At 39.9% G+C, this 26,017-nt stretch overlaps 1 long non-coding RNA gene across 1 annotated transcript; it reads left to right on the forward strand.

The window, feature by feature from the left end:
* On the forward strand, positions 1 to 25,331 carry LOC129534353 (uncharacterized). The gene is made up of 3 exons (XR_008680916.2): positions 1 to 113; positions 17,653 to 17,785; positions 23,888 to 25,331. It is a non-coding gene; the product is annotated as an uncharacterized lncRNA (long non-coding RNA).
* The last annotated feature ends 686 nt before the right edge of the window (positions 25,332 to 26,017 follow it).

Here is a 26,017-nt window from a genome sequence, read left to right on the forward strand (position 1 = left end):
GGCAACTTTCAAGGTCTCAACTTAAGCCATGACCCAGGCATAGCTCCATGGGGCTGACAGAACTAATAGGAGACTCTGGAAAAGATATTTGATAAATATTTGTTAATGAACACGTGAGTAAGTGAAAAATGAATGCTTCAGCATTCATTATTGATAAATACTGATAAATATTTGTTAATGAACATGTGAGTAAGTGAATGATGAGTGCTTCAGCCTGCCCCTTCACTTATGCTCCTTTGATCATCCTCCGCTAAGCACTCTATACTCCTGTGGCAATGAAGTATTTGCCATTTCCCAAACATCATGCTTCCTCTTGCTGTAACTCCTGGATCCTTTATCTCCTCATGCAGCCCACCATAGCCTATCAAGCTCCTACTCAACCTTCAAGTTATAACTCAAGCTGTCATAGTTCCATGCTCTAGCAATACTTTCTTTATACATGTATAATAACTCAAAACTCATTATGTTATAATTCCCTCAATTCATGTGCAGGAACCATGTATTTTAATCACTGCAACCTAAGCAACTGGCTTGGTGCGTGACACATCATAGGTATTCAATTAGTGGTCACTAAATATCTTTTATGCTGTTTGACCCTTCCGGTGCCTTCCAAAACAGACAGTAAATTACTGCACTGCGGGATGGTTTCTTCTACAATTCTTTGTGTAGAAGAATTCTTTATTCTTTATTCTACATGTCCTCCTTTCCTAGGACATAGCAATGTTTCACTCTACCTCAGAACTGATCAAGCAACAAGATAAGTAAGACCCAGTTCTAGATGCTAGGGTTAAGAAAAGGGAAGAGAAACAATTGGAAGAAGTTTAGTGGGAATGACATCATGATATTTACCTGTAGGAATGACACATACAAGTTTAGACAGCATATTTCAAAGTAGACAAGAAGGTCATTGTAATAGTTCAGAATAGAGAGTTGGGGATATGTATACATATACATATATATGACATATATATGTGTATTTATACTTGTGTATCTATATATAGAGAGGAAATTATATACATTATATAGATAATTTCAGAAATAGCACTTCTAGGATTTGGTGGGTGATTGAAATGGCGCAGAGGATGGAAGGAATCGAAGATTATTCCAAGAGAGCTTGGGCAAATCCTGTATTCTGCCACTACAATGGGAAATGCAGGAGGAATGGCTTTATTAGCAGAAGGGAGGAGGACCCTGAGCTCAATGCTGCCTTTATCACAAACGAGGGACCTGTGGATCATCCAGAAGATAACTGTTCACCAGTAGACAGTTGTTTTGGAGCTCAGCAGAACAATCAAGACTGAAGATACAGATTTCAGAGTCATTAGCAAGCAAGTAGAAGTTGAAGTTTAGGTTGTAACTTACATTGTCCAAGGATGTTATATGGAGTAGAGGTTCTAGGGGGTTGGGGTAGGAAAAGGTTATGTGGGAGTTTCCATCTCTGAAAATGGGAGACATCTGACTAAAACCCCAGGCCTTCCATTGCTAAATACGTGTAGTGGCAGTTTTTAAAAAGTGAGAATTATTGAGAGTCTTGTGCCCTGATCCTGGTTTTGTGTATAATTTAAAAAGCTCCCTATGTGTGCTGATATAATCTCACATCTTGAGAATGACTGTTGAATATACTTTTATAATTAGACTTACTATGTACATTTACATATTTGACTCACCTATGAGATTTGAATCACCTACGAGATTCTGCGCTACTTGAGGGCAAGACTTTATCTTGTTTAAATCTATATCCCCAGTGCTTAACACAGTGTCTGTCACACAGGTATTCAAATGTTTTATGAGTCAAATGATCTAATTGATTGTTTATTTCACAAGGTAGGGTTTGTCACTGACTTTTTAAATGTAAGAACATGGAGGCTGCATAAGATGCAGTAACTTGGTCATGGCACACAGCTAGTAAGTGGTTCGGCCAGTTGCCCCAATGCCGATCAGTGTTTTTCAACAATAGCTCACTGCCTCTGCTCATTCCTAAATCTGCCACCACCATCAAAAGACAGGGAAGCAGGGTATTTAGGAACTGGATGTAGCATTACTGGAAGGCCCTGTTAAACTCAAAGTGCCCTCTAAGATGTGTGCAGCTTACCTTGTCACTCCTTACTAACTGACTTCTTAAACAATCAGGTGAAAAGAACATTAAAGAAAGAGCTATTTCGTATTGGACCCATGTAGAGAAATATTCAGATGAGCCAGGAAAGAAGGAGAAATGACTAACTGAAGGAAAATTGCATCACAATTCTTTATATGCCTCACCCCTTTTATCTGATTAAACAAGGAATTTGTTTTCACATGTTCTTTGCATGAATAATATGATCTTCCAAACAGGAAATTAAAACCTTTGCTATACTCTAGGCCTCTCCTTAACCAAAAACTTGATACGTGGATGCTATGTTTAATATGTAGAACATGTGGTAAGAAAAACAGGAAAATGCTGAGAAAGGAATGGGGTTAGAGAGGAGATTTTATGATGGAAAAATATAGAGGGGACAGTATGGAAACTCTAGTGACTGTGATTTCTGACAAACAGTCCCTGACTTGTAAACATCTAATACCTATAAGGTAACCTTGACTCTTAGCTGGCCAGAGCTCCTCCAGGAAAGCTGTTAATGGACTCTCACAGCTTCCAGAGAGCCTACAGATCTAAAAGTAAAGATCCTAAAAGCCAGGAAAATTTGTGGGAGCCATTTTAACGAGTTTATTCTCATGAAGGATGATTCTGATTAGAGATTTGTCTTTGTGAAATAAGCTTCAACTAGGCAGAGGTACAAAATATTAGGAAGGTAAAGGTCCAGCAGTCACTTGAACTTTATTTGGGTTTGGATAATCAGTTTGCTTTCTAACGAATCATAGCACCTCCAAAGGCAAGGGAGTTGGGTTGGGAAAACGTGGCACCCCTGCCTGCTCCTCCAAGTCAGGAAATGCAGGCAGGCTTACAGCCAGGCGAGGAAACAAAGGATGAAAGCAGGAGAGGGATACACAAAGAAGGAAGGTGCCAAAGCCCAAATCTGCCAAATAAATTTGCGCAGGGCTTGACCATGCACCAGGAAAGGGAAAGGAATTATCTTTCTGTTTTGCCAGACCTGGAACCTTCTCTGACCTTCCAGAGGCTAGTTCCAAAGGCTAGGTTGGAACCAGCCTTTCCCTTCTTGGTTCCCCATGGCTCTTTGCTCATCCTTTGCCTATAATGGCTCTTTTTGAGACAGAAACAACAGTTAGCATTAATCAAATGTACCAGCTACTCTAAAATTGTGATTTCATTTCAATCTTGTAACAATACTATAAGGCAAGCACTCTTATTATCCCCAGGAAACTGAGGCTTAGAAAGTTAAATATTTTGTTCAAATTCACAGAGCATAAGGGGCACAGCAGAAATTCAAGTCCAGGTGTCTAATCCAAAATCTTTCCTCTGGAGACTCCCTGTTTTTCATGAAGCCCAGAATCCTGTCTTGCACATCACTTTCTCCTCATAGTACCTACATGGTCACTTGGACATGGTGAGTGCATTCAACACATATTTATTAAATTGATTTTGAGTTTGTCAGTCTTTCTGTGGGGGTGACAATTTTCATTGACTCCCAGGTATTATTAATATTATTAAGTGAGAACATACATGATTAAGGATGTGCCAGACACAAACCCTTCCTACCTTCCCAGATTCTCTCATCTGCCTCCTGCCATTCTCCTGACTGGCGCCTCCCCTACATGCCTCAGCTCCACTTCACTCCACTCCCCTCCACCCCACTTCACCCCACTCCACTCTGGGTTCGGATGAACGACCACATTTCAGGGCAATGGAGTCAGCTTCTGGGGAGCCTCCAAAGGGCCAGATGGCACAACACTGAAATGCAGAGGAACTAGGTTCGAATGGGATGAAACTCAATCAAAGGTAAGTGAGACAGATAAGGGGAGCCAGGCAGATAACTCTCCATTCTTTCTTTTCTTGCATCCTTTGTGGAGAAGGTCCCTCATGCTAGAGAACAGACCTGTGCTCAGCGAAATACTGTGCTTTCTGAGCTAGTTGAGAAGCAATGGCCAGAATGATACCTCATTGCCTTATATGGCTTTGCATTTTTCCTCATCTCGTTTCCTTTTTTTCCTCACCTGCACTGCCCTGCGCTTGTACATCTCAAGTAAAATGGCAGCATAAGACAAGGAATAAAGAGAGACATGATATGTCATAACAGTAATAATCCAAGAAACTCTAACAAACATGTACTTATCTGTACTTCGCAACAGAGACATGAAAGATATTTATAAATAAAACAATTGGTTCCACTGGGGGAGATTGGCAAACTCTAAACCACAGTGGGAGATTTTAACACACCTCCTCAAAGCTGATAGAGAGATGTCAATACTCTTCCCTTTGGCAATGAGAGATCAAGAAAACAAAAATTAGTAAGACTAAACCAGATTTAAATGAGAAAAATGATGGAAAATATCCTTGAAAACCCAAAGGAGCTCAGAATCCTATTAAACAATCATAACATAGCTTCTATGGCAATAGAGGTTTGGAGGTTCAAGAAAAGTATTACCATACCATCTTTTGGGACCTGACAACTTAGTTTGAACGTAGGAGAGAACCAAGTCCTCAAGGTCAGGTCCAATACTCTGGCACCTAAGATTCCCATGGGCAGACACTCACTGGCCTAGGCTCACGATTCACTCTACAAGTAAAATCTCCCAAAGTCACTCAACACTGCTGGTCAAAGCCCACATGTGTGCCATCAGAATAAAAGGTGGGCCTTTGAAGATTTATGGTTTTTACCCCTAGCCTCCCACTTCTTTAACTATCTCCATGGGCTGAATCTCTTACTTTTCAAGCAACGATAACATTGATAATGCAGAAAACTCTGAGAAAGTTGTTTTGATGCAAATGATTTTACTAAGTTATGCATCTGAGATTCTTGGTAGTCTTTTACCAGTGAATAAACATCAAATTTTACCCTTTCACAGTTTTTCTCTTCTGCTATAGATTCAATTATTATTCATTTGAATTCCTTTCTTCCTGAACATTATATTTGGAATTTTCCCAATGACACATTTTATTAATTTAAAAAACACTTTCCATTTTTTTCCTCATTATCAAAACAAACTGTGCTCATTGTAGCAAATTCAGTAAATACAGAAAAGCAGACAGAAGAAAATAAAATTCGTCCTACCACCTGGTAGTAGTCACTTTCACATGTCATTTTAACCCTGCGACAACTTTTTGAAGCTTACGGGTTCAACTTTCCTGAAGTTCTTTCCTGAAGTTCTTAGGCTTGGCCTTTGGCTTCCACCTTTGTCCTTTCTTTCCATCCTTATTCTTTCCTTTTTCCATCCTTATTCTTTCCTCTTTCCCTCTCCCATTTTCTTTACATCTGCCAATTTATCAGTCAATAACAAATAGAAAGGGAAAATTAAATGTTTAATCTTATTATAAATATCTTATTATTGAATTAAATTTAGGTGTAATAGAGCCATGTGTGAAGACAGAAATTTGTCCATCAAATATGATATTAATGGTAACTCCTAGCACTAGGCATCTCGGATATGAACTCAGTGAAACAGGAGTGGATCAGTTCATGGGGTTATCCAAAAAAGCTCACTTTCCCCAGCTCTACAGAATCAACAGTCTGAACTTCTCTAGAACAAAGGCTATCTTATTTACTGTGTTTTAATAATAATGGCACACTTATTAAGCATCAACCCCTGATAGAACTCCTTTACATATATTAATTGATTTAGTTTTCACAATAATCCTGTGGCAAATACTAGTAATATTACTCCCATTTTGCAGATGAGGATACGGAGGCACAGAAAGATAAAGTGACTTGCTCAATGTCTCACAGCTTATAAGGAACAGAGCTGGCATTAGAACCCTGGCAGTCTGTTTCCAATGTCTGTAGTTTTAAACCACTGCCAAGCTTCATCTAAAGTGTTTGCATATTTTGTAAGTTGTGATTTCTATAGCATATAATGTTAGAAATAACTTTAGATGGTTCATGGAGTTATTTTAAAAAATATTACGGTGGCACATGCCTGTAATCCCAGCACTTTGGGAGGCCGAGGTGGGCGGATCATGAGGTCAAGAGATCGAGACCAGCCTGGCCAACATGGTGAAACCCCATCTCTACTAAAAATACAAAAATTAGCTGGACGTGGTGGTGTGTGCCTGTAGTAGCAGCTACTGGGGAGGCTGAGGCAGGAGAATCGCTTGAACCTGGGAGGCGGAGCTTGCAGTGAGCCAAGATCGCGTCACTGCACTCCAGTCTGGCAACAGAGCGAGACTCCGTCTCAAAAAAGAATTTTATGTTATATGATGTGTGTGAGAAAACTATATCTTACACAAAAATCATAAGTATTTCTGCTTAGGATGAATAAAATTTTAAAGCCAATGTCAAGAAAAAATTAAGTAATTAGCAGTATAAATGGTATGTAAACGTTGCAAAAATAACAAAAGTGAAAGTGACATGCTAATTAACACTGTTAATGTAAACACTCAAACCATTGGCTGGGTACGGTGGCTCACACCTGTAATCCCAGCACTTTGGAAGGCCGAGGCGGGCGGATCACCTGAGGTCAGGAGTTCAAGACCAGCCTGGCCAGCATGGTGAGATCCTGTCTCTACTAAAAATACAAAAATTAGCCGGGCGTGGTGGCACACGCCTGTAATCCCAGCTACTCAGGAGGCTGAGACAGGAGAATCATTTGAACCCGGGAGGTGCAGGTTGCAGTGAGCCAAGATCATGCCACTGCACTCCAGCCTGGGGGACAGAGCGAGACTCTCTCTCAAAACAAAAAACAAAAGACAAAAAAAAAAAAAAAACTCAAACCAAGATGTCACCTCTAATTCAATGTGGCACCTGGCAGAGATTCCCCACCAGCAGAGTGGATCAAAGATGGTGGGCCCAAACTCTCACCCATATTTTATCCTGTAGGACTGTGAGTGAGGCTTCACTGGTTGAACATTTTTTTAAGTAACACCTTTTGCTTTTCCATACATTACAGTCCTATTAGCTTATTAGACATTTTCTGCCTTGAACAATTGCCAGTCTGAGTTTCTTAGACTGAGGTTCCACCCAAGGAATAGGCAGAGAGCTGACAGTCATTCTACTACTAATCTTGCTGTATTTTATTGACTTTCAGATAAATATGTTAGAAGTAATACCAAGTTGCGGTTCTTATAACCAAACCCTCAGCTGTGGGCTGGCTTCTTTAGATGGATATAGACCTCTCTTTATTGAAGTGTACATAAACGCTGTCCCTACAAAAATCAGGGTCAAGAGAGACAGTGTCATGGCAACTTTTGCAGTGGATAAGATAAACATGCGCTGTCTGTTCTTCCTTGAAATTTATTGTCAAGTCATTGAAGTCAGCTTCAATGACTTGATGCTGTAATCCTACAAAGCTCTTGTCTGTACAAAAGTTGAGCATATTTTTTCAATTTTTTTTAAAAAAGGTCCTCTTTATGATGATGCATGAGGCACTTTCTCTTTAATCTCAGTGACAGGAGTAATAGCCTTGTTTTTATTTTAGGAAATTAGGAATACAATCATTGTTTTTGATGTAAGAAATCTTAATAGCCAAGATTGTAGCCCTCATGTCTTAGCAATGAAGGGCTCTCATATCTCAGATACATAGAATCTATGGCATGCAGTTTTTGACTTCTCTTTTATCTCATCATTTTTCTGCTTATTTTTCCTTTGACCTGTTTTATTCATTCTTTTTTTTCAAAATTTTATTTTCTTTTTTGGCATACAAATGCATAAAATACAATTTACATGGTGTATGGAATAAAATGAGATGTAAATAAGATTATTGCCCAAATCCTACGTGTTAGATTGTGATTCAAATCACCAAAGGCAGCAAAACTGTAGAAAATGTTTTTACTGCCAATCTCAACTAAATTCTACTTGTGGGCCAAGCCAAATTTATAAGCCTTTGCCAATCCCACTCCCAGGCGCATATGTTACAGTAGCATTTGACATGATGTTTTTTCCTCCTTCTGCTTTATGCCTCAATAACTGAATTGATTGCCTGGGTGTGGAGCCCATGCAAGCAAACTTTTCCATTTCTTTTTTCTATACAGGCTGCCTGATCTATTTTAGACTGGGTCTGGGTATTTGTGGTAATAGTCATGATTTTCTTCTTCTATTAAAGTTCGTGGTCATTCTAGATGATAGATTTACTTAAAGTTAAAAGGAAGTTACTAAAGAAATTCACAGTAAAAAGAAAGAAGAAAACTAAAGTGCTAGTCAAAGCACTTCTTTGAGACTTGTGTGTAAAAGCCTAAAAAATATCTTTGCCATGTCCTTGTAAAACTATTTTCAGTTTAGCCCTTTTAATTAAACTGTCATCAGTACTTTTTAAATATCCTGCTTCACTCTCTGTCTGTTCTGAAGATGATGGAAAGATGCATATATGACTCAAGTTTTCATTGACTACTTTAGACTCAAATTTTATCTGTCATGGACATAGGGAATCCATGTTATGGGTGTCTGGAGAATCTATGAACCACCTGTATGCAGAATTTTGTGAAGACAGAAAAATGACCCTTAGCTTTCATTAAATTCTCAAAGGAGTCTGTCACCTAAACAAGGACTAGATGCTCTGGAGGCAATTTAAGAAATGTTTATGCTCTCTTTGGTACTAACAATACCCTTAGCATCCTATCCTTTGACATTGAGCCAGCAGTACAATCACTATTGATTCAACTCAGTCAACAATTCTTAAGCTCTTCCATTGGCAAGGCACTATTAGGTCCCACTGGGAAACAAGGATGGTCTGGTGTAGTCCAGGCTTTCTAGGAGTTACAGCCTGGAGGGAGAGGGAGACAAGCATCTCAAATCTTAATGCGTGAGAGTATCAACTGGGGAGCTTATTTCACTGCAAATTCTGATCTAGTAATTTTGGAGTGGGGCCCCCAATTCTCCATTTTCTTACACACAGAAAGAAAGAATAATTATTATCTATTAGAATAAGATCTAATAGATAAGATTAAGATTTATTATTTTATTCTATTATCTATTAGAATAAGATCTAAAAAGTAAGAATAAGTATCACACACTTTACACATGTGCCTCACTTGAAGCAAAGAAACTCAATGTTGGCAAACTCAATGTTGGTTTTATTCAACAGTTAAACCAGGAGCTTATCATTGCTATATTAAGTAATGCATCATTTACTATGTTGGTTCTCATCTGTGCCACATATTGGAATCACCTGGGAATCTCTAAAACCTACTGATGCCTGGCCCCCATCCCCAGCCAGCTGTCTTAATTGGTAAGGGTGCAATGTGAGCAAGGCTGGGGAGGTTTATAAGCTCTAAGATCATTCTAATGCGCAGCAAAGTTGAGAAACCACTGATCTAGTAGCTACCAACATTGTCTTTGAGTCTCATATCCAAAAGTGATTAGCAAAGTTATGATAAAAAACTTGATCTACCTGAGCTCTGAGTCTCCCACCTAAGGAGACCTTCTGAGCTTTCATTTCAGACACTGTATATCCATTTTCTATAATTTCTCTGTAACCTTTTCTAGGACTTGACTCTTATATTTTCCTACTATGCTAAAGGCCAATAATCAAGCACAATGAGAAGAAATAAATTGTTTAAGGTAACATGAGATCTATTTGTAAGAATGATCTTAAATAGTGCAAAGGACAAAGAATAGTTCAAAGTAGCATTGAAAGCTGCTTGGAAAGAAATGAAAAATTTCTATTAAAATATGTAAAGTCTATAGGAAAAGATAGTAAAACTTGACCAGGTGTGGTGGCTTACACCTGTAATTGCAGCACTCTAGGAGGCCAAGGCAGGAGGATCTCTTGACCCCAGGAGTTTGAGACCAGCCTGGGCAACAGAGTGAGACTCCATCTCTACCAAAACAAACAAATAAAAATTAGCCAGATGTGGTGGTGTGGACCCATGATCCCAGCTACTCAGGAGGCTGAGGTGGAAGAATCACTTGAGCCTGGGAGGTTGAAGCTTCAGTGAGCCATGATTGTGCCACTGCACTCCAGCCTGGGCAACAGAGCAATATACTGTCTCAAAGAAAAAAGAAAAAAACCCAGCCTGGCCCACATGGTGACACCCCGTCTCAACTAAAAATACAAAAATCAGCTGGGCATGGTGGCAAGCGCCTGTAATCCCAGCTACTTGGGAGACTGAGGCAGGAGGATCGCTTGAACCCGGGAGTTGGAGGTTGCAGTGAGCCAAGATCACGCCACCGCACTCCAGCCTGGGCCACACAGTGAGACCCTATCTCAAAAAAAAAAAAAAAAAAAAAAAAGGAAGAATAAACCAACACTGAGATATCTAATGGAAGACTTAAATTAGGGGAGAAATATAATGTGCTCCTGGATAGAAGGACTAGAAATATAATATGCCAGTTAACTTGATGGACTAGGAGTCAAATTCCTGTTTGATTCTCAGCTCTTCAGATGATTAACTTCTTGAATTTGGGCCAGAACTCATGGAAATACCAAAGACACAGCACACCATCAGGGCTCACAAAGGTTTTTCAGGAGCCAACACAGCTGTGGCCTCAAGAACATCCAGACCAGCGATTTCCAAATTGTAATGTGCAAATTACCTGGGGATCATGTTAAAATGCAGATTATGATTCAGTAAGTCTGATATTTGACCAGATATTCTGCATTTCCCACAAGCTCATGGTGATGCTGATGCTGCTGGTCTTGGACCACACTTTGAGCAGAGAGGATCTAAATTTCTTCAGCAATGAGAGTTATTAAACCCTTTTCTAGTGCTCTGCCAACATCGTGGTTCTTTCTCTGTCTCTGTGCCTTTCCATGTATTTGTAGCTTCTATCCCATCTCTAATCACTTGTATCTTAATTATTAATTCCACAAGAGAAAAGATCAAATTGATTTATCTCAAGGCAGTGGAAATATAGGCATCTTTTAAAAATTTTATTTCAATAGCTTTTGGGGTACAAGTGGTTTTTGGTTACATGGATGAATTATATAGTAGTGAATTCTGAGATTTCAGTGCACCCATTACCTGAGTAGTGTACATTGTACCCAATATGTAGTGTTTTTTTTTTTTTTTTTTTTTTTTTGAGACAGAGTCTGGCTCTGTCACCCAGGCTGGAGTGCAGTGGCGCGATCTCAGTTCACTGCAACCTCCACCTCCCAGGTTCAAGCAATTCTCCTGCCTCAGCCTCCCGAGTAACTGGGACTACAGGCGCCCGCCACCATGCCTGGCTAATTTTTTGTATTTTTTGTAGAAATGGGGTTTCACCATGTTAGCCAGGATGGTCTCGATCTCCTGACCTCGTGATCTGCCCACCTTGGCCTCCCAAAGTGCTGGGATTACAGGCATGAGCCACTGCGCCTGGCCCCCAATATGTGTTTTTTTATCCCTCACCCCCCACCCAACCTCCTGTTTCTAAGCCTCCAAAGCCCATTATACCACTCTGTATGCCTTTGCATACTCATAGCTTAGCTCCCACTTATAAGTGAGAGTATGCAGTTTTTGATTTTCCATTCCTGAGTCACTTCACTTAGAATAATGGTCTCCAGCTCCATCCAAGTGCTGCAAAAGATGTTATTTTGTTCCTTTTATGACTGAGAAGTACTGTATGGTGTATATATATCACATTTTCTTTGTTTAATTTTTAAGTTTTGGGGTACATGTGCAGCATGTGCAGGTTTGTTACATAGGTAAACATGTGCCACGGTGGTTTGCTGCACCTATCAACCCATCATCTAGGCATTAAGCCCAGCATGAATTAGCTGTTTCTCCTTATGCTCTCCCTCTCCCACCACACACCCCAGCAGGCCCCAGAGTGTGTTGTTACCCTCCCTGTGTCCATCTGTTCTCATTGTTGAGCTCCCACCTGTAAGTAAGAACATGCGGTGTTTTGTTTTGTTACTGTGTTAGTTTGCTGAGAATAATGGCTTCCGGCTCTCTCCATGTCCCCGCAAAGGACACGATCTCATTCATTTTTTTTTATGGCTGCATACTATCCCATGGTGTATATGTACCACATTTTCTTTATCTACTCTATCATCGATTGGCATTTGGGTTGATTCCATGTCTTTGCTATTGTGACTAGTGCTGCAATGAACATACACATCCATGTATCTTTGTAATAGAATGGGTTATATTCCTTTGGGTGTATACTAAGTAATGGGATTGCTGGGTCAAATGGTATTTCTGCTTCTAGCTCTTTGAGAAATTGCCACATCATCTTCCACAATGGTTGAACTAATTTACATTACCACCAACGGTATAAAAGTGTTCCTATTTCTCCACAGATATCACATTTTCTTTACCCACTCATTGGTTGATGGGCACTTAGGTTGGTTCCAGATCTTTGCAATTGTGAATTATGCTGCAATAAACATACATATGCATGTGTCTCTTTAATATAATAACTTCTTTTCCTTTAGGTAGATACCTGGTAGTGGGACTGCTGGACCAAATGGTAGATCTACTTTTAGTTCTTTAAGAAATCTGTATACTGTTTTCCATAGAGGTTGTACTAATTCACATTCCCACAAGCAGTGTATAAGCATTCCCTTTTCACCACATGCACACCAACATCTATTGTTTTTTGACTTTTTAATAATGGCCATTCTGACTGGGGTAAGGAGGTAGTTCAGTGTGATTTTAATTTGCATTTCTCTGATGATTAGTGATGTTCCGCATTTTTTTCATGTTTCTTGGCTATTTGTATATCTTCTTTTGAGAAATGTCTATTCATGTCATTGCCCATTTTGTATGGAATTATTTCATTTATTTCTTGCCAATTTATTTGAATCAAATTTGTTTGAGTTCCTTGTGGATTCTGAATACTAGTCCTTTGCCATACACACAGTTTGCAAATATTATATTTTCTCCCATTCTGTGGGTTATCTCTTTACTCTGTTGATAATTTCTTTCACTGTGCAGGAGCTTTTTAGTTTAAATAGATCTCATTTGTTTATTTTTGTTTTTGTTGTATTTTCTTTTGGGAATTTAGTCATAAATTCTTTGTCTTGGTCAGTGTCTAAAAGAGTTTTTCAGAAGTTCTTTTAGAATTTTTATGGTTTCAGGTCTTAGGTTTAAGTCTTTGATCTGTCTTTAATTGATTTTTGTGTTAGGTGAGAGACAGGGATCCAGTTTCATTCTTCTACATGTGGCTAGCCAGTTTTCCCAGCACTATTAAATAGGGTGTCTTTTCCCCCATTTATGTTTTTGTATGCTTTGTCGAAGATCAGTTGGTTTTAAGTATTTGGCTTTATTTCTGGGTTCTCTACTCTGTTCTATTGGTCTATGTGCCTACTTTTATACTAGTACCATGCTATTTTGGTAACTATAGCCTTGTAGTATAATTTGAAGTCTGGTAATGTGATGTCTCTAGATTCGTTTTCTCTGTTTAGTATTGTTTTGGCTATGTGGACTCTTTTTTTGGTTCCATAGGAATTTTAGGAATTCTTTTTCTAATTCTGGGAACAATGATGTTGATATTTTGATGGGAAATGCACTGAATCTGTAGATTGCTTTGAGCAGTATGGTCATTTTCACACTATTGATTCTCCCAATCCATGAGCATAGGATGTGTTTCCATTTGTTTTTGCCATCTATGATTTCTTTCAGCAGTGTTTTGTAGTTCTCCTCATATAGATCTTTTACTTCCTTGGTTAAGTATATTCCTAGGTATTTTATTTTATTTTGCAGCTGTTGTAAAGGGGTTGAGTTCTTGATCTGATTCTCAGCTTGGCCGTTGTTGGTGTATAGCAGTACTACCGATTTGTGTACATTGATTTTGTAACCTGAGACTTTACCATGTATTTAGTAGCTTCTTCCTCACATTTAATTAGTCCAAATGCATAATGTATAATAAAGTCAAAACTGACATTGGCCAAGATCAAAGACCTTCAGAATCCCCTCCTCTGATCATTCTTGCTTTTTGTAGCAATATTAATATTCACTAATTTTTGAGCACCCACTATGTGTGAGGTGTGGGTTGGATGTTTTGCATACATTCTCATTTCATTTTCACAACAACTGTACAAGACAGACTTTATTAATTTCATTTTCTGGAAAGGAAAACTAATAATTTTGGTTAACTCAGTATCCAAATTTATTTGTACAGAAATCTGAGGCTCACAGAGGCAAAATATATTATCCATGGTCATACAACTGGATTTTGAACCCATGTTTGCCAAACTCTAAGTCCTGTGCTATTTCTGGTACATTTCCTAAATCTTACTGAACATACTCATTGTCCTTATCCTGACATTCTCTCTCCTTTTAGGCCATAACCCATATTCTGGCTTCCCTTATTTCAAGTATTTTATGGTAGCATCCCAGAAACCAACGACTCCACATATATTTCTTGGTTTTTACTTTGCCCATTCTCATGCCTAATTCTTACCATCTGATTTTTGTCCTCCTGCTCCAATGTCTGGAGATTAATATAAAAATGTGGAGTAAATCCTTTGGAAGCTGGAAGATTTATTTAGCACCTAAAAGGTTAACTCCAGTGCCCACACAGGTGTTGTTGATGGGTGCCAGTCAAAAGCAGCTAATACTCAAAGAATAACTCAGTCTTATGAAAACACAGCCAGACCTTTTAGGAACCAGGCCAGGAGCAGTTTCAGCTGTAGACCAAAAGGATGAAGACTGAGTCCACAGGGAACATTCCAGGAATCACATAAATACCTGAGACTTAGTACCAGGGCGTGAGCAGGGCTTGGATCTAGAAGAGCCTGGTACAGCCAGAGGTCATGCTATAAGCATCCAAATAGACAGGGTGTAGGCTGCAAGACACAGTGGGCTAGCTGAGTATTCTGCCTCTTCCCTAAGGAGTGGCCTGTGGCTACCCGCTATGTTTACACTCAAATGTGCAGAGTCTGAAGCAAAGTATCTAAAGTTAATCTTCAGTGGCTTGGGCTGAGGACTCACTGAAGTCAGCAATCCTTGAATCAGCTCTCTTGATTTTCTATTGCGTTCCCTACAGCATTTACCCTACTAGTTTCTAGTCACAGCCTCTCACCCTTTCTAAACAACCCCAGCATGACTTTACTCTGAATTTGGAGATGTTCCATGTGAGCATCAGTTTCCTTCCAGTCCACCTTAGCAAATTCTTCAGCATTTTAATTTTTTAAATTCGTCTTCTCCTTCCATCCTCATGCCTTCCATCTTGGAACTCACACTTGCTCCACCACTGCTGCTTCCTTCAGTGGCATCTTCTCTTACCTGCCTTTTCACTGGTCTCCTCTCTCAAGTTCTATTACTCAGGTCTTCCTTATCCTAAAGTATTTATGTACTTTCAATTTTCTTGCCTATTTGAGGCACTCTGTTTCCTCATGCCATCTTCAGTTTCTACTTCCTCACCTCCAACTATCATTCAACCCTTTGCCACTGACTTGTGCTAAAATATCTCCTTTCCAGCTAATCAGGGACATCTAGTTGCCAAGACCCCTGTAGAGCTGTGGATCCCCTTGACCGCTTCCTTCCACTGGCAACTCTTGCCTCTATGGTGCTGAATCCCTGGTTCCTCTCCTGTTCCTTCTTTGCTTTGTTTTACTGTCTCCTCTTCCCACAGCCCATATATAGGCAAGTCCTAACATTTGCTTTATCCCTAATGATGGTAAAAGCTTCCACTACTTAGGCCATATACTCTACACATCAATCCAGTTTCAGTGTCCATCATTGACCTACTGAATCCAGCTCTGCCCTTTGAGTTGAGTTTATTTTAGTCTGGTTGTCCTGATTGGGTCTCAAGGTGCTCATCGTTTTCTGTATGCCCTCCCTCCTAACCTCAGAGAATAATAGTTATTATAATTATAGTTACGAATATGTATATGTTATAGATGTGCTTCTATGTGCTATAGGTTATCTATTGCAATGCCAATGGCATCTCAATGAGGCAGGTGTTTTTATTCTCATTTTATAAATGAGAACACTGAGATCGTGATATAACTGGCCCAAGTTCATACAGTGGAGCTGGGATTCAAAGCCAGATCTAACTGCATCAACCTATATTAACTTTTATGCTTTGAGGACAGTTTAAGATAGTAGTTAAACACATGGCAGCTGATGCTAAATTTTCTAGGTCCCAGTGTTGGCTTATGTTGAGATACCCTTGCAAGTTTTATTTGATCCTTAAAGTCTTTGACAAAACAAGAGAAGCTTCAAGCAACTGAACTTGTATTGACTGTTAGGCTGAGAGAAAGTCAGAACTGCTCCCCTGTGGACTGTCTTTTGGCATTTGAAAGATCCTTCTCCTCCTCCTCTTCCTCTTCCTCTTCCTCCATCTTTTAGCATCTGCACTGGTAGCACAGTAGTTATCTGTCAAATATTTGTTGAATGCTGATTATGTCCCAGTCACTGTGCTAGACACACAATGACATCAACAGTGAACTCTCAGATATAAATAAAACTGCTTTCTGAGAATGGGACAGTGTGAGCCTGAGCCAAATTGCAAAATGACAAAGATAGGCTCTATACCATTTCCCTTCTCCTCTCATTATCCTTTCGGCATGGACCCCACCCCTCTTCCAAAAGCCTAGGCCTTTGTTGCCACTCCCTAGATTTCTGAAGCAAACAGCATATTAGCTGGAAAGAGGCATTGGATCAGGGCTCAGGAGACCTTTCCTGATACTGCCACTGTATTTATTTGGTCAAATTGCTCTATCACAAAGAGTTTCAGTGTTCTCCGCTACAAATGTGAAGTTGTGTTGAGGCTGCCTGGAAGACAGCACTAACCATCACTGAAGAAGTATCTTAGGCCCTTGGATAAACATTTTAGAGGGAATCTGTAAAATAAGCTAGTTTTAATGGTAGTCAAATTGCTATTAAATTTAGGTTTCCAAAATATTTTACTATTGTTAAACTAAGGTTTCCAAAAATATTTTACTCTTCAAAGCAAATTAACAGAATGTGAGCATTATGGCATAATGGCACAAATTTTTACTTTTTCTCAATTTGTTTCTGGCATTTTAAAGGCATCCACTGTGGATAATTGGCATTGTTTAGTTTATTATACAGAATAAAGGCATTCTCTTCTCCATGTCCCCTTTAGTTGATTAAACTCATTGGGAATCACTTTGGATAACCCTTTAGAAAAATAAGTTAGATTAAAAACTTTTATTTCTATTATACATTTATGTAAGGCAGAGATATTGTGAGACTTTCAAAGGAAAGAATGAAACAATAAAATGTATGCTACAAATTGAACACAATCCATGTCAATACCTTCTCAATTTGAGCAGTGAATCTCAACTGGGACAGTTTTGCTCCCCCCTCCCCTGCCCACTCCAGCCCAGAGGACATATGGTAATATCTGGAGATATTTTTGATTGTCACAACTTGGCAACTGGAGGACGGGTGTTACTGGCATTTAGTGGGTAGAGGCAGGAGCGCTGCTAAGCATCCTGCAATGCACGGGACCCCTCCACTCCCCAAGAGTCATCCAGTCCAAAATGCTTATAGTGCCAATGTTGAAAACCCTTGACTTAGAGACACAGCCAGGGTGGTTCAAACCTGTCTACTAGTTGCTAAACTGGAACGCTTCATGGGTATATGAACTGAATTCTGCTAAAAACAAACAAAAATAAAAATCATTATGGAGTTTCTCTAAATTTCATAGGGATAGAGTTGGTGGCATTCCACTGATGGCAATGTACTCACCACTTCTGTCTTTATTTCGGCAGGCAAAGCTTAATTATCTGCAACAGCACCCATGGTGAGAAAAGGAAGTTGTCATGATGGTACAAGAAGAAATAACCACCCCCAAAGTCCTGGAAAAGTTTTAACAAAAGTGGCAGTCAGGAGAAATGGAAGGAGGTAACTGTCACCCTCTTTCTAAAACAACTGAGCCCTCCTGGAGGCAACTGCCTTCAGCCACGCTGTGTCAAAACGACCTTGTCAAGTAAAGGCTGTAATTGCCATCAATTTCCCTGGGAAAAAGGGAAAGAAAAAAAGCTGAAAAGTTTCTGTCACTCTGCGAATTGCTTTAACACAAAGCACAAAGGGTGGGTGGATGTGACAGCTTTTAAGCAGACAGTTGTTCTAGGTGAGCCAGCAATAGAGTGACCCTGCAGATGTTTAATGAGCCCAGTGGAATGAGTTCACTTTGCTCCCTTCCACTAGCTGTGAACTGTTCTCACCAAGAAGTACTGAGTCAGGGTACAAATATTTTTGAGTAAGATGTGCAATTTCTCTTGGTTGCCTATAAATACATTGTAAAATGTATAGCATTGCAGAATTATAGTCTGTTAGAAACATAAAACGATAAAGAAATTAATGTTAAAAGATAAAGAAATAAAGGATACTATTTATTCCTACATGAGACAGAAGAGACAAGAGCCTAATACATGGAGAGTGTGTGAAACATCAGGGACCTTAGGGTCAGGAAACGATAAGTACCTTCTCTTTCTTCCTTCACACCAGAAAATACCCCAAATTGTTGACAACGTTGCCTCAGTGTTTTTCAAGTAGGTGGTAAAGGATTATAGGTAAGAAGCTAAGAATGGGGGAAATATGTCTAGTGGGACAGAGTTTTGGGGAAGGGAGCACATCTAGGGAAGAGATCAGACTCTGGAATGGCTTCCAGATGCTGATTTCCAAGGTTCCAAGGTGAGTGCCCAGAGACAGGGGTACCTAAATTCCAGCCACTAACCCAGTGTGGTCTCTTTGACTACATTGTTCATATATTTATCAAACTTCTGTCTGTATATATGCACAGAAAGATGTCTATAATGATGTTTGCTAATTGCTAATGCTGGCTTTTTCTGTATGGTAGGAATTGGGATGCTTTATTACTTTTTTCTTAATTTTTTTTTAATTGATTGACATTTTAAATAGGCACATATTTAAAAAAAGTAATTATAATGCAAAAGCAAAACTCAACCAACCAACAGAACCAACCAACCAATCAATCAGGGCTGAGACTAAAGTGAGGCAAGTCAGGTTCCAAGGGTACAAAATTTAAGGAGGCACTCCCTCTCAGGGTCATCTAAGTACAACCTAGGCTCCTCAATTGCCTCCCTATAGTCCCAGACAGCCCTTTCAACAATACAGGGGGACTACAGATTAATGTGGATGAAGAACTACATGTTTGGAATCCTGTGTAGATAAGTAAAGCATACTCTTTCTTCATTATAAATGATTATTTTGCTTAACTGTCTGCAAAAGAAATCATAGCCTTTACATTTCAGAAGTTAATTGATGAGATACTCTTAAACTAACCAACACCAAATTTTCCCGTTCTTTTCCTCTCCCTCAATTCAACACATGGTTGAGTAAGTTATAGCCTCTGGCCAGGGCCAGGGAAGGGCACTAGAGAGGGGCATGCTTTCTCCAGCATTTCTTGCTCTTCCCTCAACTAGGGCTCTCCTGATCACATTAGCTAAAGCAGCACACTATCTTCCTATGTTTTTCCTGTCCATTTTTCTGCTTTAACATCTTCCTGGTGGTTATCATATTCCAAACATATTCACACTTTACATATGTAGCTTTATTTTGTATATTGTGTTTGATTGCTTGTCTTGCCTTGTTAGAACATAAGCTCTGCAATGCTACCCTCATGCAAGCATGATAGCACATAGTGGATTTTAGTTAATATTTGCTGAATGGAAGAATGAATGAGTTCATTGGATTTTCAATGAATGATTGTGAATCTGATACTGTTCTTGGCAACCTGAATATGAATAAAATATACAGTCTTTGCTCTCTACAGAAAGTCCACATGCTAGACTCTTTCCTTGCCTCTGCTCCCAGGCCTGTTCATTTGCCTCAGACAATCTTATCTAACAAACACTGAACTTTTGTTTTTACCCCTTTTTCCTTTTCTTATATTCTCTGTCTCCTTTTTTTTCCCTCAACTTTTGCCTAATTATAATAGGGGAATATTTTTTCCTCCCCTAAAAAAATCACTGACTGATGAACATTAAAAAATAGTGTTAGTAATTACACATTTATCAAGAGAATCAATTTTGGAGAGAAAACAGTAACAATAGTATTATTGACTGTGAACGTCTATTAAGTGCTCGCTATATACCTGACTCCGCCAAGCAATTATGTGCATTGCCTAACATAATCAGTACAGATAAGAAAAGGATGGTGCAAGAAGTAACTTGCCCAGGCCACAGAGCTGGTAACTGGTCTGAACTCATGTCAATCTGATTCCAGATCTTGACTTCTCCCAGGGGTAACAGGGAGGCTGAGTTGCTAATTTCCAGTATAATTCTCTCTGTGGGGTTTTTCCTCCATCCCCTCACACATTACAAGCAGAATGAGATGTTGCTTTCTTCACACTCCTATAGCACTCTGCTCATACACTACTTCAGCTCTTATCACATAAAATGTTTGCTATGCATCTGAAAAGTTCAGCTGGGTACATTTTCACTCATTACCAGTGTTATAAACTATTTGATTCCCTTTTCATTGCAATTAGGGTTGTAATAGAAGTAGGATCTTCAGGTTTAGACAGACCAGAGTTCAAAAGCTGGCATCTGCTACTTACTAGCTGTGTCATGATGGGAAAATTATTTAACCCTTCTGAATCTTAGCATACTCATGTGTAGCATGAAGATAATGATACTCGTGTAGTGGTGTAATAGGAATAAGCTAAGATATGTCTGTAAAGGGCCTGGCATAGTGTCTCAGACAACATAGGTGCTCAGTGAGTACTTTTCATCTCTCTCCTGCCCACCTTGACTCTGATTCTCCCACTACATCTTACACAGCATTTCAGCTATATTACATGTTATCTGCTATGGTTTGCATTAGTTTTCTATTACTGCTCAACAAATTACCCAAACTTAGCAGCTTAAAACACAAACACTTATTATCTCAAATTTTCTCTGGGCCAGAGATCTGGGACCATCTTAGCTGGGTAGTTTTAGGTTGATCTCTTATGAGGTTACAGTCAAGATGTCAGCTGGAGCTACAGTCATCTCAAGGCTCAACTGGGGGGAAAATCTGCTTCCAAGTTCACTGACATTGCTGCTGAGATGCTTTAGGAGATCTGTGTCTTAGTCCATTTTTGCTATAAAGGAATAACTGAAGCTGGGTAATTTATAAATAAAAGTTTTTTGTTTGTTTGTTTGTTTTTGGCTCATGGCTCTGCATCTGTTGAGGGCCTCAAGCTGCTTTCACTCATGGAGGAAGGGGAAGAGGAGCCAATGTGTGCAAATCACACGGGGAGACAGAACGTGAGACAGAGGAGGTGCCAGGCTCTTTTCAACAATCAGTTCTGTGGGAACTAACAGTGAGAATTCTCTCACTCCTGTGAGAATGGCACAAAGCCATTCATAAGGGATTTGCTCCTACAATCCAAACACCTTCTGCCAAGCCCCATCTCCTAAGGGATTTGCTCCTACAATCCAAACACCTTCTGCCAAGCCCCATCTCCAACACTGGGGATCAAATTTCAACATGAGACTTGGTGGGGACAAGCAAACCATACCCAGATTATAACAATCTGCTCTAAGCTTACTCCTGTGGGCTTCTCTGTAGGGCTATCTCAGGACATGGCAGCTGGCTTTCCCCAGAGCAAGCAATCCAAGAGAGAGTGAGAGACAGCACCCAAGATGGAAACCATAGCCTTTTTATAATTTGATCTTGAGAGTGACAGCCCATGACTCTTACTGTATTTTATTCACTAGAAGTGAGTCAATAAGTCTGGCCAACACTCAAGGGGAGGGAATACTACAAGAGCACAAATACCAAGAGGTGGAGATCACTGGGACCATTTTAGAGTCTGCCTATACCACATGGTTTAAATAGTCTTACAGAGCTAACCTGAGGATTATGAGCCAGCCAACCTCATTTTATAACCTCTTTTTTTTTGAGACAGAGTCTCACTCTGTTGCCCAGCCTGGAGTGCAGTGGCATGATCTCGGCTCACTGCAGCTTCCGCCTCCTGGGTTTAAGCGATTCTTGTGCTTTAGCCTCCCAAGTAGTTAGGATTACAGGCACATGCCACCACATCCAGCTAATTTTTGTACTTTTAGTAGAGACGGGTTTTCACCATGTTGGCCAGGCTGCTCTCGAACTCCTGACCTCAGGTGATCCACCCCGGCCTTCCAAAGAGCTGGGGTTACAGGCGTGAGCCACCATGCCTGGCCATCATCTCATTACCTTTTATAGAAAACTTAGTCTTGCCTTTACAAAAGGGACTTACTTACACACCTTGAGACCATAAATATTACTAAACTGGGTAACATGCTATACCAGTAATAGAGTTTCAAGACAATCTAAAAAATAATGATAATGGTGATAATGATTTCTTTTGCATAGACTTAGAAGTTATCACACTATCTTTCCATTCCTATTCTATGTAAAATTATATTTTTTCTTTGATTCATTTTTTTTAAAACTATTTCTTCTAAGGCTGTCCCCTTGGTACATTTTACATTTTCTTTTCTTTGGTCTGTAGACACACACACACCCAGCTTCCTTCCTCAGGGAGCACCAAAGGTCAGGTAGAAAGTCATGGAGAAATAAAAATACCACTTTCAGCCCTTACTGAAAGGGCAACTTGTTTGTTATTCCCAGCTAAGCCACAGTGTGCTCCAATTATCTCCCCAGAGCAAAATGTCCTGCCTATGACTTATCTTCTCTCTTTTTCCCCCTTTCTCTTGCTGGCTGCCTTTAGTTATGGCACTGCCTGGTTGCATTAGCTTCTAGTTGCAACTAGATGCCTAGTTGCATCCCCTAAAGGGGATGAAATTGATCAAGTTTGATATTTATATCCATTCAGGTTGATAATAAAGATTATATAACTACTAAAGTATGTAAGATATAAGTAGCAAAACATATTTCAATATACATTAAATTTTTATTTTACAATTATTTTTTAATTTTTTAAATTAAATTAAATTGTAAAAATAATTTAATATTTTACAATTATTAAAATACATATAGTGTATATATATATAATATGTGTATATATATATATATATCTCCAAGCAGGTTATATACATACACACACACACACACACACACACACACACATATATATATATATATATATAGTAGATCCAACAATAGAGGTATGATAGTTCATGTTCTTCTATTTCTATGAATTACTGAGAATCCATTTTATTAGAGATATAGAGTATCTATAACTTTCCATCCTCAACAAATTCTGCTTTTGCATCATTCTTTCTCAGTAGAAAGAAATAAGGAGCCAGATGAATATACATAAAAAGGAAGATAAGGGACTATGGACAGGTGAATATATATTCTGAAGTAAATGAATTTGACAATGACAGCTACTTTGGGAACAGGGAAAGAAAAAATAACAATGGGATACTGACTGTGAATCATAAAAGAAAATGCTTACAAAAATGAAAACTTGATAGGATAATTTACTTGTGGTGGACTTTATGCCATTTACTTATGCTGAAATGTATTCCTAGCAGAATGTTTTAAGGAAGAAGAAGAGTTACAGGCTTTTAAGAGTTGTCAGGGACCTTACATCCATCTGCTCTTGTTGGAGATGCACAGATGAGGAACAGATGAGGAAAATCCTATGAGGTTCAATGGTATTTTGTTGAAGTGCCAAGACTGAGACTCACTGAATTGATAATTCAGTGGCTTTTATTAATAATTGTACTTTCTTTTTTTTTTTTTTAGAGTTATGGGTCTTGCTATGTTGCCCAGGCTGGATTTTAATTCCTGGGCTTAAGGGATCCTCCTACCTCAGCCTCCCAAGTAGCTGGGACTACTGGTGCATTCCACCACACCCAGCTAATAATTCTACTTTATATCCTGAAAGAGAATTGGTTTAGGTTTTCACTTATAAATGTCAAGTTTCTTATTTTCTACATTGCTTAAGACATTAAAAAATCTGAAATAAGCCTGTCAAGTGAACTTTCCTTATATCCTATGTAAAAATTGTACTTTTAATGTAATTTTTCCCCAATTCTTGTGATACAGCATGTCTGAGAAAGATTAAAACTGGTATCAGATGGCCGAATAGGAACAGCTCCAGTCTACAGCTCCCAGCGTGAGCAACGCAGAAGATGGGTGATTTCTGCATTTCCAACTGAGGTACCAGGTTCATCTCACTGGGGAGTGTTGGAAAGTGGGTGCAGGACAGTGGGTGCGGTGCACCGAACGTGAGCCAAAGCAGGGCGAGGCATTGCCTCACCCGGGTAGCGCAAGGGGTCAGGGAATTCCCTTTCCTAGTCAAAGAAAGTGGTGACAGATGGCACCTGGAAAATTGGGTCACTCCCACCTTAATACTGCACTTTTCCAACAGTCTTAGCAAACGGCACACCAGGAGATTATATCCCGCACATGGCTCGGAGGGTCCTACACCCAAGGAGCCTCGCTCATTGCTAGCACAGCAGTCTGAGATCAAACTGCAAGGCGGCAGCGCAGCTTGGGGAGGGGCGCCCGCCATTGCCAAGGCTTGAGTAGGTAAACAAAGCAGCCGGGAAGCTCGAACTGGGTGGAGCCCACTGCAGCTCAAGGAGGCCTGCCTGCCTGCCTCTGCAGACTCCACCTCTGGGGGCAGGGCATAGCCAAACAAAAGGCAGCAGAATCCTCTGCAGACTTAAATGTCCCTGTCTGACAGCTTTGAAGAGAGTAGTGGTTCTCCCAGCACGCAGCTGGAGATCTGAGAATGGACAGACTGCCTCCTCAAGTGGGTACCTGACCCCCGAGTAGCCTAACTGGGAGGCACTCCCCAGTGGGGGCAGACTGACACCTCACATGGCCGGGTACTCCTCTGAGACAAAACTTCCACAGGAACGATCAGGCAGCAACATTTGCTGTTCACCAATATCTGCTGTTCTGCAGCCTCCACTGCTGATACCCAGGAAAACAGGGTCTGGAGTGGACTTCCAGCAAACTCCAACAGACCTGCAGCTGAGGGTCCTGACTGTTAGAAGGAAAACTAACAAATAGAAAGGACATCCACACCAAAACCTCATCTGCATGTCACCATCATCAAAGACCAAAGGTAGATAAAACCCCAAAGATGGGGAAAAAACAGAGCAGAAAAACTGGAAACTCTAAAAATCAGAGTGCTCTCCTCCTCCAAAGGAACGCAGCTCCTCACCAGCAATGGAACAAAGCTGGACGGAGAATGACTTTGACTAGCTGAGAGAAGAAGGCTTCAGATGATCAAACTACTCCAAGCTAAAGGAGGAAGTTCGAACCCATGGCAAAGAATTTAAAAACCTTGAAAAAAAATTAGACAAATGGCTAACGAGAATAACCAATGCAGAGAAGTCCTTAAAGGACCTGATGGAGCTGAAAACCAAGGTACGAGAACTACGTGACAAATGCACAAGCCTCGTAGCCGATTCGATCAACTGGAAGAAAGGGTATCAGTGATGGAAGATGAAATGAAATGAAGCGAGAAGAGAAGTTTAGAGAAAAAAGAATAAAAAGAAATGAACAAAGCCTCCAAGAAATATGGGACTATGTGAAAAGACCAAATCTACGTCTGATTGGTGTACCTGAAAGTGAAAGGGAGAATGAAACCAAGTTGGAAAACATTCTGCAGGATATTATCCAGGAGAACTCCCCCAATCTAGCAAGGCAGGCCAACATTCAAATTCAGAAAATACAGAGAATGCCACAAAGATACTCCTCGAGAAGAGCAACTCCAAGACACATAATTGTCAGATTCACCAAAGTTGAAATGAAGGAAAAAATGTTAAGGGCAGCCAGAGAGAAAGGTTGGGTTACCCACAAAGGGAAGCCCATCAGACTAACAGCTGATCTCTCGGCAGAAACTCTACAAGCCAGAAGAGAGTGGGGGCCAACATTCAACATTCTTAAAGAAAAGAATTTTCAACCCAGAATTTCATATCCAGCCAAACTAAGCTTCATAAATGAAGGTGAAATAAAATCCTTCACAGACAAGCAAATGCTGAGAGATTTTTTCACCACCAGGCCTGCCCTAAAAGAGCTCCTGAAGGAAGCACTAAACATGGAAAGGAACAATTGGTACCAGCCACTGCAAAAACATGCCAAATTGTAAAGACCATCGAGGCTAGGAAGAAACTGCATCAACTAATGGGCAAAATAAGCAGCTAACATCATAATGACAGG

This window comes from Gorilla gorilla, chromosome 5 (genome assembly GCF_029281585.2).
Source record: "Gorilla gorilla gorilla isolate KB3781 chromosome 5, NHGRI_mGorGor1-v2.1_pri, whole genome shotgun sequence".
In the NCBI taxonomy this organism is placed as follows: domain Eukaryota; kingdom Metazoa; phylum Chordata; class Mammalia; order Primates; family Hominidae; genus Gorilla; species Gorilla gorilla.